The following is a 15,738-nucleotide window of genomic DNA, read 5'->3' on the forward strand; positions in this document are numbered from 1 at the left end:
AACATATGGAGGGTACACGAAAATGCGGCTCATTTAATGGTAAGTAGTTACCGCCGTATACTAAAGGCAAAAGTGATTTTTTTTGTCTTAAAAACATTGTTAGAAATACAACGGAATACAACTATTTATACACAAAAGCGATGCGATTAAAAGTAAATATTTGTATGCATTGAAGATCAATGAAAAAAGAACCCACTGTCCCTCGGATCACGTTGGAAAATTGTATCAACAGGAACCTTTTGATCCACGAAATAGCTACTTCAAACGCGTACACACACAACTGCGCCAATGACCCGCGAGACGTTAAGTAGACACATTACATCGAAAATATTTCAATTTAGAACGTGGACTCACCTATCTATAAGTTTTGTATATATTTTGCTTCACAACAAAGTGTTCTTGTTCTAGAAAGAAAAACAGCACATCCAGTTGTCACAACATTAATGGGTCCAATCATCTGGATGAGTGGCGTTGCTCCACTGCGTGTTTCTATAGGCACTTTCTTCCACGTACAACCAAAACATGGAAGTAACTCCTAGCAACAGTATTTTCGAATAGGTACGACATTGAAACATTCGAGAAAAAAACACATTTTTTCTTGAATGGATGGCAACACATCTGCAATTAATTTACTTGATGTTGCCGGCGACGGTAATCACTTACCATCAAGGGACCCGCATGCTCGTTTACCCTCTATGTTATAAAAAAAAAACACGAGAGAAAACCCATTCTGAATAAAATGTTGCCCAGCGCCATCTTTTATCATCGCACCGCTGGCCATCAACAGGGAATTCATCTTTGCACGCTAAAACCCAAACAGTCGTGTACAATGCGGATTCAGAAGAGGTTCCTCTCGCGATTGCTTAGACTGTGCAATTAACTTCCTGCTGAGGTTTTTCCCTAGAGACTACAGAATGGAGTTCTTCAAAGAGAACGTATAAAGTTTCTTCAGGATCAGCACCGCGTATGTGAGATCCCTAGTGTTATAAGTGTCCGTAGATTACAGTGACAGTTTACCATTAGACGAGCTGTATGCTTATTTCACATCTTTGTATAAAAAACCCTATTCAGTAGTAAAAGAATCGCGAAAATCGGTCCAGAAATAGCAACATAATGGTTTAACATAGTCATAAAAAATGTCATTCGAGTTGAAAGCCTTCTTCTTTTGAAAGTCCCTTAAAAGTAGGCACCAAAAGGTTTAGAGGGGAAATAATTTGCAATATTCAGATGCAGTAAATTAGTTTATTTGTAGAACGAGGACCAAGTGCGCTCTTTTTGCGGCGTCGGAAAAAGTCGGCCGGACGTTACCTGTTATTATGCGGTCTCTATTTTCGTCTGAAAACGCTCGAGCGGTCGTAGGGTTGGCAGATAGTAAAAAGTAATGTACAAAAAAAATACACGTCATGGGGAGATAATTATAGATATGAAAATTTCGTTATAAAAGTGTAAAATTTTATCAATTGTGTATGGTTTTGTGTCTGCATTTAATTAAAAAAAAACAGGGTTTTCAGATATTTTCTTATAGCCCTTAGTTAATTAGAAAAAGTTCGTTCACATTCTTATTACAAAGTTATATATATATATATATATATATATATATATATATATATATATATATATATATATATATATATTAATTAATATTATCATTAGTACTTGGTCCATGAATGAATTTCTCGGTTGAAGGCTTCAGTTTTGTGTTTCCGTTGGTATTTATGATAACCTACCACAATCAAGCTTTTAGTTGAGGTAATTTTGTACAAAATATTTTTAATAATCTCATATTGGGTTTGCTGGTAGAAATCTCTTTTAAAGATAAGCTCACCTATTATACACTATTATGTATAATTATTATTTTTATATAATTTAGTGTTTAATTTTTTATTTATTTATTTAAGGTAAACAATATATAATAGTAAAAATAAAGAGTAAATATGTTTTATCAAGATTACAATAACTTTTGGCTCGTTTTATCAAAAATCACCTACACATGATCTCTCTTTGATCTTATACCTATATAGAGGGCAAATCGGACGTATTTCCAATATTAATCCGAATGATAGGCGGTGGCAACCCTATTAGTAACTGCTGGGCGCTGTCTGATCCAATCTCGCGGCGACCGCTCGCCTGTCATATCGCAGCGAACGGTAATATCTCAACACCTGTGCCGACTCCAGCACCTTCATAAGTTTTTCGACACTTTAATCTTGAAAGTTATTTGTTCCTCTCACTCCAAATAGGCGATCGCGGTGTTATGGCAGGACTTGGGAGTGATTATAATGAACTCATTAATTATAACCTGCTTTTGAATGGACGCTTGAATTAAATAGCGTGTGAACAGCTTTATTGGCGTATTTTTCACAGCTCTACAAATTAAGCAATTTTGGTAGTGTATTAATGCGTCGATATGAAGACATATTTCGTATAAGTCGTGTAGCAGTTTCTTGTGAGATTACGATAAGAGATTTATATGTGTAATTTTTTATACTTAATTACTAGCTGTTTCCCGTGGCTTCGTCCGTTCGGTTCTCACTAATACTCGTCGCTGATGTAAAATCTGGAAATCTATTTAATCTAAAACCAATATAGGACCTTTTTACAAATTTTCAAAGTTATATATATAGTAAACTTATACTGATGTACCGAATACTCAACATTATCATCAAATCAGCCGTTAACTGTCCACTGCTGGACATAAATCCCATAACTTTCCATCAGATGGGCCGTCAGCTTTATTGCCATTCTAATTTGCATATAAAATAATATACAACTGATCATCGAATTCACTTTATTTTTCTACTGGCATTGTTCTTTACACTTATTTAAACCTTCGTCAATGAAAATAAAAAAAAAAAAAAACAATATCTACAGATATTAAAATTATTAACAGTATGATATTCACATACCTAATAGCATAAAGGGCAATTCTGCTGTGGGCAAAATTGCCCGTCGCACAAAAGTCGAACATAACACTAAATAGTGTTTTTATCTCGCACTGCATAAGAGAAAATAATTTAGAAACGGGAACATAATGTACAATTTTGAGAGACGCACAATTATTACGGCGACAACTTGTGATTGATGGACAGTAGAATCAAATGGATGGCCACGAATCTGTTGGATAAAAAGATAAATTGCCGTTAAGACTATTTCTTGTCGCACCCCAAAAAAAGGTCCAATATATTGAGCAATAATATGTGGCAATCCATCAATCGTGGACGTGAAAATACGCGAGTTTTCAACACGTGTCTGTAATTGTTTAATTTAATTAAAATTCAATACAGAAATATACTTTTTCTCTCATGTACCACACGTAAATTAATAAATAAAAATAAATCAGATTAATTAAAAATTGGTAAATGATTTATAAAGATTAAATGAGTAAATCCTATGATTCATGACCCTTCTGTATGAAGAGGCGTAGAAAGTAGGAGTCTTTATTAATTAGCTAATAAAGTTTTCCGGCCAATCTCCTAGATGGCGTTAGTGTCAAACAATCACATTATGTTTTATACATTAACCACACGGAGAAAGTCACAAGTAAAGGTAGTAACAAATAACACAAATTTGAGTTCTGTACAATTTTAAAGATTTCAGAGTCAAGATAACCGATGTTCTTGTATATGGAAAGCCATCATAGAGATCAAACCAAGCACCTCTTCAACACACATCAGTACCGAGGTCTAATCGTTAAGCAGTGAAATGCCTTTGTTCTTACTTAGCATCGTTCATATTTCTTGTCCAAAGCATCTGATATACGATACGCCTTCAAAGAATATGTGATGGAAAGGATACCGACACAATTTTATCTTCGATTTGGAATTCACGAGATTTGAAAAAGTGCCTTCAGATTTTATTTTATACTACTTAGAATGGCAAACAAGCTGACGGCCCACCTGATGGAAAGTGGTAACCGTCGCCTATAGACATGAGCAGTACCATGGACATAACAGAGTATACTGTTTCGCCCATTATACCCCCTATGCGTTGCCATTCCTGAGGACTCAGGTGTTATTCCTCTGTACCCAGTAAATTCACGCCATGTACTAGAAACAGGCTATGTTTGTATTATCTGTTCCAAGAGTCCATTTAATCTATTCTCAGGAGTGGATTCACGTTGCATAAACAAGGAAATTATATAATTCGTATTGCATAAGAAGCACACTATCAGAGACAAACCACTCAATTATTTTCATATAAACGTGCTGTAACAACTAAATAATAGTCAATTACAAACAGTATAACTGAGCAAATCATTTCAAGGCACCATTTCAACTAAATTAGCAATGTTTCGAGGAAAAGCTACGAGTATAATGGAAGTATCCGAAAGTGATGATCAATTATGAATGAAGCGTAAAATGGACGTTTCATAAGATAGAATTATTGAGTTTTAAGTCCATAATTTGAAAACTAAACCATTAAACTATAAGAATAATACTTATGCATCCAACATCACTGTTGCGTGGGGCAATAACTGCAATTACTTGATTACTTATAACTTTGCAAATAGAGTCGTTTCTTTTTATTATTCTTGAAGCATGCCCAATCTGTTCAATGATATTACAAGTTGCACATATTAATAAAGGTTAAGCAATGTCGAAACAGTCAATAGAGGTGTACAAAAATGTATTTTTAGTGCAAATGTAAACACTTATGCACTTTTATCAGGTAATCAGGTTTTGCTAGTATCGGATAGTAGCTATTCGGATAAATTTTTCAACGCCTTATCAGAACCTGTCTGATTGAGGTAGAATTTAGTCTAGATTGAAATCTATTAAATTCGTGTTACGCTATCAACTACTATCACTCTTCTAGCGTATACTAATAGCGTAGACGGGGTCACTATTCCGTTTGCATCCATAAAAACTACTATCGTTCTTTCTTAACTCTTCTTAAGCGTTAAACTCTCAACGCCTCTCGTTCAAAATATGATTTTAATAAGACTATTAAATTCTTCTATTTTAAAATGTGTCTAAGAAAAAGTTGAATTTAACAAACTTCACATATTTCGGTTACTATCGTAGTAGAAAGATTAGCCAATTTTTGGGGATATGTCAAAAATATTTCAATTGGACTTAAACCTGTTTTTTTTTGAGCTGTATTTACTAAGCTCGTTCCTTTCTCACAACATTCCACCACTAGACAAAAATAAAGTTAAAGAGAACACACTTCATAGACAAGTCACCCCATTTGCGGTCACGTACAATGTTTTGTTCGCTCAATCATCGTCGATCATTCGCCGTCCGTACTGGTTTTTGTTTACAGCTGTTTTGTACCCCGGACCCGTGTGACAACACCATTTAGCCTTAACTGGCCTTAATAACGTTCTTCTGGACTCTGTTGAAGACTTCGAGAAATACTTGTCATTGATTATTTTTTTCTGAAATTTCTTGTAAATATAAAGCAATAGTCTGAATATAAACGTAAAGTAATTTAATATAACTCTTTGATATATAAATAGTAAAAGTTGTTTCGTAACAACGAAGCCAGATTACAAATATCAAGTAAATCGCATAACAGTGAAACAAGATCCAAAGTTCAAAATGATGAAAGCCCGACTAACTCCACAATACGATTTTCTTAGAACACACTATTTGAAGTAAAAATGTCGTTATTTCGAGATGCTGTATACGCTCAAAGTTTTAGATTACAGCCCGTACGAGACGTTGACATTCGGTATGTGCGAGTAAAGCTCGCGAGCCGTTTGTTGTAATAAAGGAGCGAGCCTCTACAGTTATTAAAATATCACCTGTGCTCCTTTAAAAATTTTATGAGAGGCGCGAGAGGCGAGCGTCTAGATGCCGGGGGCGCAAGACGCTTGCGGCAAATCCACTCAGAGGCGCGGCGCGCTGCAACGATGCCTCGCCTTCCTCTCTAAATAAAATATCAACGTCCGAGAACCCTCGTCTGCCGGTTGCCAGGTCTGCATTTCATTCTTACAATATTTACCGAGATACATTTCACCTATATCGGTAAAGGTTACACTCACCCGTTCCCAATATAATTCCGTCCCATGACTGCGCATTTACCTGAAACAAAGAATTTAAATTTCATGAGCCTTTAAATGGAATTAAAGCAGCGTTATGCAAATAGGCATTAAGTGAGGGAATAAAACAAAAATTACCGTACACGTCTAGCACGGGCGTTTAATATTTAATCCGGCACGGTTCTCCGGACCGGGCGAGTTGTTTAAGCACGAACGCATTATGAATAAACACGGAGCAATTTAAGTGGTAGGGCAGTGTGGGATATCATTGTCGTGAGTAGTCGGCGTCCGAGGAGGCGGCCGGCTCGTACGCGCCCAATGCTACGATGTAAACAGTAGGCTGCAGGACGCAGGGCGTCAAGGGGCCTCCAGTGGTGCCGAGTGCGGGCGCTGGCCGGGGCCGGTGCAGGGCGGCGCGCAGGGCAGAGGGCGCAGGGCTCCGCGGCGATCGATACTGCTCACGTGCGCTCCACGCGGCACGCCGCTCCGCACATTCTTTGTTCTCACACGCCGAGTTATCGCCTCACGACGCCCTTTATTAACTTCCGCGCGATATTTCGCGTGACAATATAATAGTCGTCGCAAGCATTGGCGCATACGTTTTTGGGCGATCGCGTGCCGGCGTCGCCGGCAAATGCATCGGAGACGTTGCGCCGGCAGATTACTTCTGAGGCTCGACTAACAAAACGTCTGGCGAGGTCTTTTGTGACGTGAACTAAGAGATAAAAAGCGGTGGCAATTACGTGTTGCAGTGAACGCAACAAGTTAGTACGGTGCGCGAAATCTTTGTCTTGGCGTTTTTGAAATTGGACACGTAGTGGCCAGCAGTGGCCGTGGAAAAAACACGACAGATCTGAATGTAATCGTGACTTGGCGTTGGGGCCACTCCCTTATCCTTTGTTTGAGACAAGGACGCCCATCCTGAGAATAGGCATTTCACATTCCAACCCATTGCACAGTACATTCACTCATGATGAATGACATCTCCCTCCCTTTGTACACCCTTAACCTTGAAAGAACCGTGACTCAATCCGTAAATATTCGTTTAAGAATGTAGGAACGTATTTATAGCGGGTAGTGTAAGGTTCTTTGTGCCGTACTACTATATCATTCTATTGAATTATTCTGCCCTTTTTAAGAAATTTGTTACACAACAAGTTATTTTATTGTCAACGTTATTATGTAATGTTTTTTTTACGCAACTTAAAACGGCAAACAAGCTGACGGCCCACCTGATGGAAAGTTGTAACCTTAACTTATAGACATAACAAATAGACTTAACTACGCCAAGTCCTATTTAAAACAAGTAGAAATGACGATGTCAACGACCTTAACTTACATTTATCTCTTGCAAATCTGCTTTCATAACTAGACTCAAGCACGTCAGTTCCGAAAACTCTGACATAACAGATGTTTATTTATAAAAATATTTATGGAAGCGTCATTCGTTTTAGAAAAAAAAACTTGAAACATTTTTCCGTCTGTTAGTGGTTCAGCTGAGTAACAGTAGCAAGCTAACATTCTCGTCTAACGGGGAGAAACTCAAATCCAGGAGTGGGACGTTAATGGGTAGTTACGGTTATGGCATGGTAAACATTTTTAACATGTACAAACCAAAATAAATGAATGTACATACATAAACATAGAGGATATTGAAGTAAAATTATGCTTAACTAAGCCTTAATAATGTAAAACTGGTGTAGTATTGTAAACTGTAAGTATAACGAACTAATTGTAACTTTTTGGCTTATCACTAAAGTATATCGGGGAGCAGTAAAATTTAATGCGCACTCGTCTAATTTTCCCAACGAAACTACATCGGTGAGCCAATATAAAAATAAATCACGATAGAAGATATTAAAAGCTAATAATATAAAGAGCTTCAGCCGACTCGTCGGTATGTAACGACCAGTGAGGTTAAGCCACGTCGAGTGCGGCCATTACCTGGATGGGTGACCGTGTACTAGTAACTTTAGCGTTTCAAATGGTATGATAAATTTGACGCAACCACAATGATTTCGAGCGGCTTTTAGGAGACCGAGAGATTTGAGTCCGATTTTAATGGTACTTTTTTATTTAAAGGTTATCTCTCGTATAAATATATTACATAATTATGTAGAGTACTTTTTATACTTATTAACGCAGACAAAAACGTATGACAGTAAGTAATGAAGTCTTGCCAATAAAAATACGTCGAGCTGGGAAAAGTATACTAAATTGTTATAAGGGGAAACCACGCTGGATCGCCGGTACTGCCATATTTTATACCGAAAATATACAGTGTTCCCGTGGGATAGACAAATATCAAGCGACGCTTCGTGTAATACAAGTCGCGGGCATGAGTTATTTCAATGTATTATTACAATTTAAAATGTGCGCTTTGAAACGTTCTGAAGAAATCAGACATTATATATATATATATATATATATATATATATATATATTATTTTTTTTTTTTTGTTGTCTTTGTAATGGTCTTGACAAGGTCGGTATGAAAAAGAAAATATAGACGCTCCTTTCCACTTTGGGTTCGCCTTTGTAAGTTTATTTATTATTACTGTGTAAAATAAATAAATAATATGCTTATGCTTAAAAAAACCTTACGGAAAATAAAAAATGTGAATTAAAAATCTCCATATATAAAAAGTGAGTGAATGAGACAGAATACAATAAAAAGATTTAAAAAAATTAAAATCTAAAAACAGATTACACCTGTGCGAATCTGGGGCGGCCAGCTAGTTTAAAATATATTTACGGAATCAAAATGAAATAAAGGGCCGATCACATATCTCAGAAGACCATCAAAGACCTGTGTCTTTGTCGGTCCAGAGAAAAAGCTCCATTTTGACTCTGACTTTTGGAAAAACTGGAAGTAGTTACCCCACCTGTGCTATCGGTATATACTGGCGGGGCACTAGTCAGGGGTAACATGTGAGTATGAAGTCGATCAATGACCCCATCCTGACAAAATTACCAGGAATTAACCACGACTGTTTCAACGAGGCAAAGTTGAAACCCATTAACCGAGAATGATAACCCACTGATTACATAACAGTATATGTGATTCTAATTAATATTAGTAGTTGGCAAGGCGAAGTAACACGAGAACCAATTGTCGCCAGGTGGCGCGCGTTGTTCTGACGGGATAATTTAAGACACTAATAGCTACAACACACGACAGTTCTAAGAAAGCGTTATCGAACACCTACTTACATTGTCATACATATTATCGTCTAGGTAACATTGATACAAAGATTAGAATAGAATTCATTTTGCAAGAATGTAAGTGATTTTTAAATAAATGCAATAACCTCCGTACCTTGTAAATTACATGTATGAGAACAATGTAACAGTTATACAAATTACAATGTACGGTGGATGTAATTTATATATATAAGGACAGCGTTATAGTTATACAGTCCAATGTAAATTGTATATAATAAAGATTTTACAATACAATACTTATTTCGAAACACAAAGTTTCACTTATTTATTTATTAATATAAACATACACAACTCTCTTACAAAATAACTTGCGTGCAGAGTACCTTAAAAATAATGCTAATAACCAGTGGGAGACTTAGTACAAAAGTTGATTGCTTGGGTACCTCTGTCCCATTCGTGTTTCTACCGTGAAGCAGCTGTGTTTGCATGTCTGTGTTTCGGTTTGAAGGGTGGGATATGGCGTGAATTTACAGGGTACAGAGGAATAACACCTGAGTCCTCAGGAAAGGCAACGCATGGGGAATATCATAAGCAAAAAAGTATACTTTGTTATGTCCATGGCACTGCTCATGTCTATAGGCGACGGTTACCACTTTCCATCAGGTGGGCCGTCAGCTTGTTTGCCATTCTAAGTTGTATAAAAAAATAATCGATTTTCTAAACCAAAATTACCAGTCAAAAAAACATTAGGTGGATCAGAGTGGGTGTGTGTATGCCAGTCAACACCTGAACGAAACACCATATCGACAGACGTCAAATATAGTCGCAAAATGGTATAAACGAGATATCTCCAAAACTTATTAATAACTCCATTAACCCTTACAATGCTACTGTGGTTTATCATCAGCAACTAGTCGAATAAAACGTATTAAAAGAAAAAAACTTGGGTCGTTAGCAGCCGCTCGTCATTAGTTACAGTGAGATTACGTCGGTGTCGACAAGTCCACGTATTGATTGGTAGAATTGACCGGTATTGTTTACTTTGAACAATCTGGAGTTACGTGCAGGGTTACCGGTTAGTTAGGTATGTTCGTTTCTAAATATATACTTACACGGCTTCAATACAATGTTGAAATTATTATAGAAACACTCGGCACAGTACTCTCTGTTATGTACATGGTACTGCTCATGTCTATAGGCGACGGTAACCACTTTCCATCAAGTGATCTATCAGTTTGTTTGACATTCTAAAATGCATAAACAAAAATATTGGCTAAATAAAATTTAAATAAAGTCAAAAAGTTAAGAAACTCGATGCATGATTATTTTTTAAATTAATGCAGCATAGGGTTCTTCAAAAGAGGAGGTAAATAAGTTACTTCAGGATCGGCAAAATGCGCATAATACCCCTGGTATTGCAGGTATTCATAGGCTACGGTAATCGTTCACCATCAGGTGGGCTGTATGCTTGTTTGCCACCTCAGTGATATAAAAAAAAAAAGAAATTTTAGATAGATATATTTGAAATCGTTTAAACTACATCAGGCAATACAGACGCTAGCCAACAAAGTGTCGTTAAGAAACTACAATGCATTATAGAGTTACTATTTAATTCTTTTTTTTTTATATAGGTAGTTATTTTAAAATCGTTCATTTCTTTTATGTTGTCAGACGACAAAAAGTATTATTAAAGAATCTCAATGCATAAAAAAGTCACTTTTTAAAAAAATATTCCTTTAACCGTTTAAAATTTATTAGATAACACTAATGTTGCCAGTCTACAAAAAGTGCTGTTAAAAACTTCAATGCATTATAAAGCCATATTATAAAATTTATAACCTTTTAAATAGATATATTTACAATCGAATAACATTTATTAAGTACTTACTGATGTTGCCAGTTTACAAAGAACAGTTTTTTTTGTTATAAAATTAACTAGTTAAAACAATTCGAGTGAACCTCACACAACTACAATGTGATTTACATACAAACCCAATAAACACATAAAGTTAAACACGGGCCACGAGGTTTTACACTCGTCGTCCATTTTAATGCTAATTTCACATAATTATTTCTGAAATGGTAGTAGTCCATGTACAAATTAGGGCTGACAAATTACGTGGCAGATGTGTTTTATTTTTTCTTTAATTAATCATTTACATTTCTCTCAGTTTCGAATGTAAATGAGATATATGTTAGATTGCCGAGTTTAGTGGGTAAACCGTATTGTTTGAGTGCAATGTCTAAACATAAATATGTACATAATTATTACACTTACACTTGGTAATTTGATCATAAATCGAGGTACTTTAAATGAGAAATTTATTTTTAATTTAAACATGGATTTTAACAGTTTTAAGAGAAAAAATACTAATATATTTAACTTATCTTTAATGCCTTAACTGTGGATTAAGAGATCTAACAATAAGAGGGAAAATTTTCTCTGAATCCACATAGTGTTTCCAAGTAGTGATTCAAAGTCAAGCACGTTTCTAGAATTATAATTAAAATAATACAGTCGATATTTTCATGCTATATCAGTGTTAACAGATTAAAAATATTTAAATATTCATTATCAATTTTTTTGCAAAACTCTACTGGAAAAGATTTTCATTCAAACAAAGTCTTAATTGTGACATTTTAGACAGAAAGATTATAGTCACGTTCAGGACCGCAGGCACTATCCTCAATCTATGTCACGTTCAGACATTATTACTAAATGCTGACGCCACTCATCTCAACATTCCAAATTTAAAAATAAATTGTTTGCAATGCTTAATTGGAGCAAAGGAAACTATTTAAAACGTTATGAACACAAAGTATGCATTGCCCCATAAATCGATTCGAGCACGCATTAAGTCGATAAATCAAGGCGAGTCTGTTACAAATCAACGAACGCATTAAGACACCGGATTGCACCTGCCAAAACTAAAGCTAATTAGAGTAATATTTTTTAATACTTTCTTTTTAATAATAAAACAATAACAGAAAAAAATAAATATAGCCTGACTGAAGATTTTTCGAAGAGGGTGAATAGATAAGGACGTACAAAAATCATACGATCATGGTGAGCTGTTTATGCTTTCGGTGGTCTACGATGAAAAAAACTCTTTAAAAAAATTATTTGCAGACGCAAGAGAACAACATTCATAGTTTAAATGTACTTAGTATCCCGTAACATTCTCTTTCTACGACAACGACTGATATATGGACGTAATATTTTCATGTTGGTCACACTGTTTGGTAAAGAATCTTTTTTCTTCTTTTTATACTCGTATAAGTGCATAGATAAAGGATATGCGATCCGTATTTCATTTTGTTTTTCTAAATATCATTTACCACATTCTAAGGATAAACAGAATTTGTTAATTATTTTACTTTTTTGAATTTTTGAATTGGCTGTTTTGTATATAATTAGTGTGAAATAAAACCAATGAATATCTACATTTAGGTTTCATGTAATACATAGCAATTGTAAATAAATACGAATTATTATTGTACAATTATAAAACATGTTACGTCATCGGTCATTGAACTGTAAGTCTAATTACATGTTCAATTAAATAGTATTATTTATTTATATAATGCAAGGAAGTTTATAACTATTATACAATTTATATGTCACGCAATATCTTCGCCAAGTCTGGACCGATTCTGATAATGCTTTTACATTCGAAAAGGTTCACACACACGGCATATCTATTTATTAAAAATCTACTTATTATTTATTAATTTATAATTCAGCCGTCAACTGTCCAGTGCTGGACATAAGCCTTCCCCAATAAGGGGAGTTTTACCAGTAGTTTGCACGCTTAGCAGCCGAGTTGGCAAACGCAGTTAGGCTTTTAGAGATAGGTACTTTAAGAAGGACGCTGCTACCCATCTCTCGCCCTCCCTTAGTCGCCTCTTACGTCACCCACGGGAAAGGTAAGGGCGGTCCGTTCTATGCCGGCGCACACACGGCAATCTAAAAACGGCAAAAAAAAAACTACTTGTTTACTTGTTTTTTCTCCTTTCTACGTATTTCTTTAATCATGTCACGCTATTATTAGACATAACTGCAATGTTGAAGAATGGAGACTGTTTTCAAGTGGCATAATATGAAAGCATTCGTTATGCGTCGTATCACTCACGTAGTTACGTCTCACGACATACGAGTGACAGCCCACAACGCGAAATAAATTAAATGCCCGAAGGTCGCAGTTATTCTTGTTTGGGTACCTCTGTCCCACTCGTGTTCTTGTCGTGAAGCAGCTGTGCTTGTTTGTGTTGTATTTCAGTTTAAAGTTTTTTTTTTTTTAATGGGTGGTAATGGAATGGTTACCCAGCTTGTGCTAACGGTATACGCTGGCGGGGCTGGGCACCAGTGAGGAATGACAGGTGAGAATGAAATAGCAGGTTAGTTAGCCTATCATGATGAATACACCTAGAATTCAGCACGATTGGAACTTGGAGGTCGACCTGAGTAGGTATATTGCTAGCAATGGGACTGTAGTCCGCATTACTAACAATTCCTCCCCCCCCCCCCCCCGTTTAATGGCTAGGAATAGGTAAATTACAGGGTACCTAGAGAGACATGACATTTTGGTCCTCTAGAATGGCTACCCATGAGCAGTACCATGTATAAAGGCGACAGTTACCATTTACCATCAAGTAGGCTGTCGTCGTCGATTCCTTTGCCATTCTAAGCTGCATATAAAAAAAACATTTCAACTGTGTTCTTCCAAAAATCTGGACGTCTCATTAAATCTTTTAAATTTAGAATGTTACGATTCACCTCTATGATACGGGTGAAAGTCACGCGTAAATGGGACAAAGCCGTTGTGTTTTCGCGGGAAAATGTAATATCTCTCTGTCATTGATTAAAAAAAAAAAACTGAACACAATCAGAGTTTAAAAATAGAGTGCGTATAACCTATTTGCGCCTTTCCAACTATTCAGTAATTTTTGTACATAAACATGTCAATGTTTCTCATAAATTTTATAAAAATACGATGTCTAGGCGTTTCTCGATTGGCGATTTCGGACAAGCAAACGCAGTGTGAGATGATGCTTCTATAGATGGAGCAATGACCTTAAATGCACAAATTCAATGAATGCAGGTGACTCAAAAACATTTATGTCTTATGGCAGTCTATGGGGTAATCCTATGGTCAAATTGGACAATTAATGGCTGAAATGATGATAAATTCTATAGAGTTTTATGCATTATGGTAAAAAATAAACTCCTAATACCCTATCTCATGGTAAATAGCTAATATTACTTTTAAATTTGCTCTCAACTTTTGCTTACTGCAGAGTGTGGCAATATTTACACATTCACACACACATACACACATAACACCCAGTATAGATTAGAATTATCTTTCAACAAATTATATTTATTACATTAAATACACATATTATATTACAAGTACATAGTAAGTAACCCTGCGGAGTGGGGGAAAAGAGTTTGTTAGTAATGGAGACTAAAAATCACATGGCTAGCAATATACCCAACCAGGTCGACCTCCTCGTGGTTCCCCCTGGAAACTATCACGGTTAATTCCTGATGAATTCATCACGATGGACTAACTGACCTGTTTTCATTCTCATCTATCACCCTTCATTGGTACCACGCCATCGTATCCCGTTAGCGCAGGCGGGGTTACCATTCCATTTTCACCCATCAAAAAAAAAAAAAAACACCCAGACATAGATTAGAATAAATCGTCTTTCAACAAATTACATTTATTACATTGAATACATATATTATATTACAAGTACATAGTAAGTAACCCTGCGGAGTGAGGCCCTGGTGACCTGTAATACATATGTACTATAATACTGTTATGTACTGTAATACTGTATGCTTATTACCTATCTCGGGCACCAGTCTCTTACATAATTTGATTCCTTTAATGTAAGCATCTCTAATTGTATATTTCACTGTGATAAATTGTGTAGAGAAAATAAATCAATTATTATTACATTATTAACTTTCAAAATTAATTTAAGTTTTTTCAAATGTTTCGTACCGATTATTATAAAAGTGTTCAGCTAAGAAACTAAAATGTTCTTCATAAAATACTTAGTATATATGTAAATCTACCATTTAAAACCGAGCACCTACTTCATATTTTGTTCCGGGATCAAAATTCATTTTTTTTTTATTATTACTTTAATAAGGACATTCTTGCTTGATCATCTTTTTAAACAATCAATCGGAATGTTTCTGTATTTGAAAATCGACAGCCAATTGCCACGTTATTATACATAATAAAGTATAGCATATAAAGAAGTTTATAACTATGAACGGTCTTAATTAATTTAATTTTTAATTTTACTTATTTATTAAACAACTTGGATCCATTTTTATTTTGTTAGTAAGTGTACTTAAAAACTATGTTAGTACTTAATCATTAATAATGGTCTAATCCTCTCGGCCTAATTATAATTCGACATACATTTAGTCGGAAATTTTGTATGGAAAAATTAATGTAGGAATATTTATATCTATCTACACTCTCAATTCACAATACAACCCACCGCTGATCATAGGATACACTCTCAAATAAACTCCATTGTTTATTTTAGATTTAATCCAA

The 15,738-nt window shown here is 35.4% G+C and overlaps 1 protein-coding gene and 1 long non-coding RNA gene across 3 annotated transcripts in view; both read right to left on the bottom strand.

The window, feature by feature from the left end:
- LOC113513188 (max dimerization protein 4-like) overlaps window positions 1-15,738 on the bottom strand; it is a 406,434-nt gene that overhangs the window by 306,170 nt on the left and 84,526 nt on the right. The gene's annotated exons all lie outside the window — the stretch shown is intronic.
- Window positions 4,592-15,738, bottom strand: part of LOC128201546 (uncharacterized) — an 81,368-nt gene continuing 70,221 nt past the window's right edge. Inside the window, exon 3 of the long non-coding RNA XR_008253280.1 lies at window positions 4,592-6,029. This is a non-coding gene — a long non-coding RNA (uncharacterized LOC128201546). The remainder of the gene's footprint in view (window positions 6,030-15,738) is intronic.

The sequence above is a fragment of the Galleria mellonella genome, unplaced genomic scaffold, assembly GCF_026898425.1.
Source record: "Galleria mellonella isolate WM207_F2 unplaced genomic scaffold, CSIRO_AGI_GalMel_v1 utg54, whole genome shotgun sequence".
In the NCBI taxonomy this organism is placed as follows: Eukaryota; Metazoa; Arthropoda; class Insecta; order Lepidoptera; family Pyralidae; genus Galleria; species Galleria mellonella.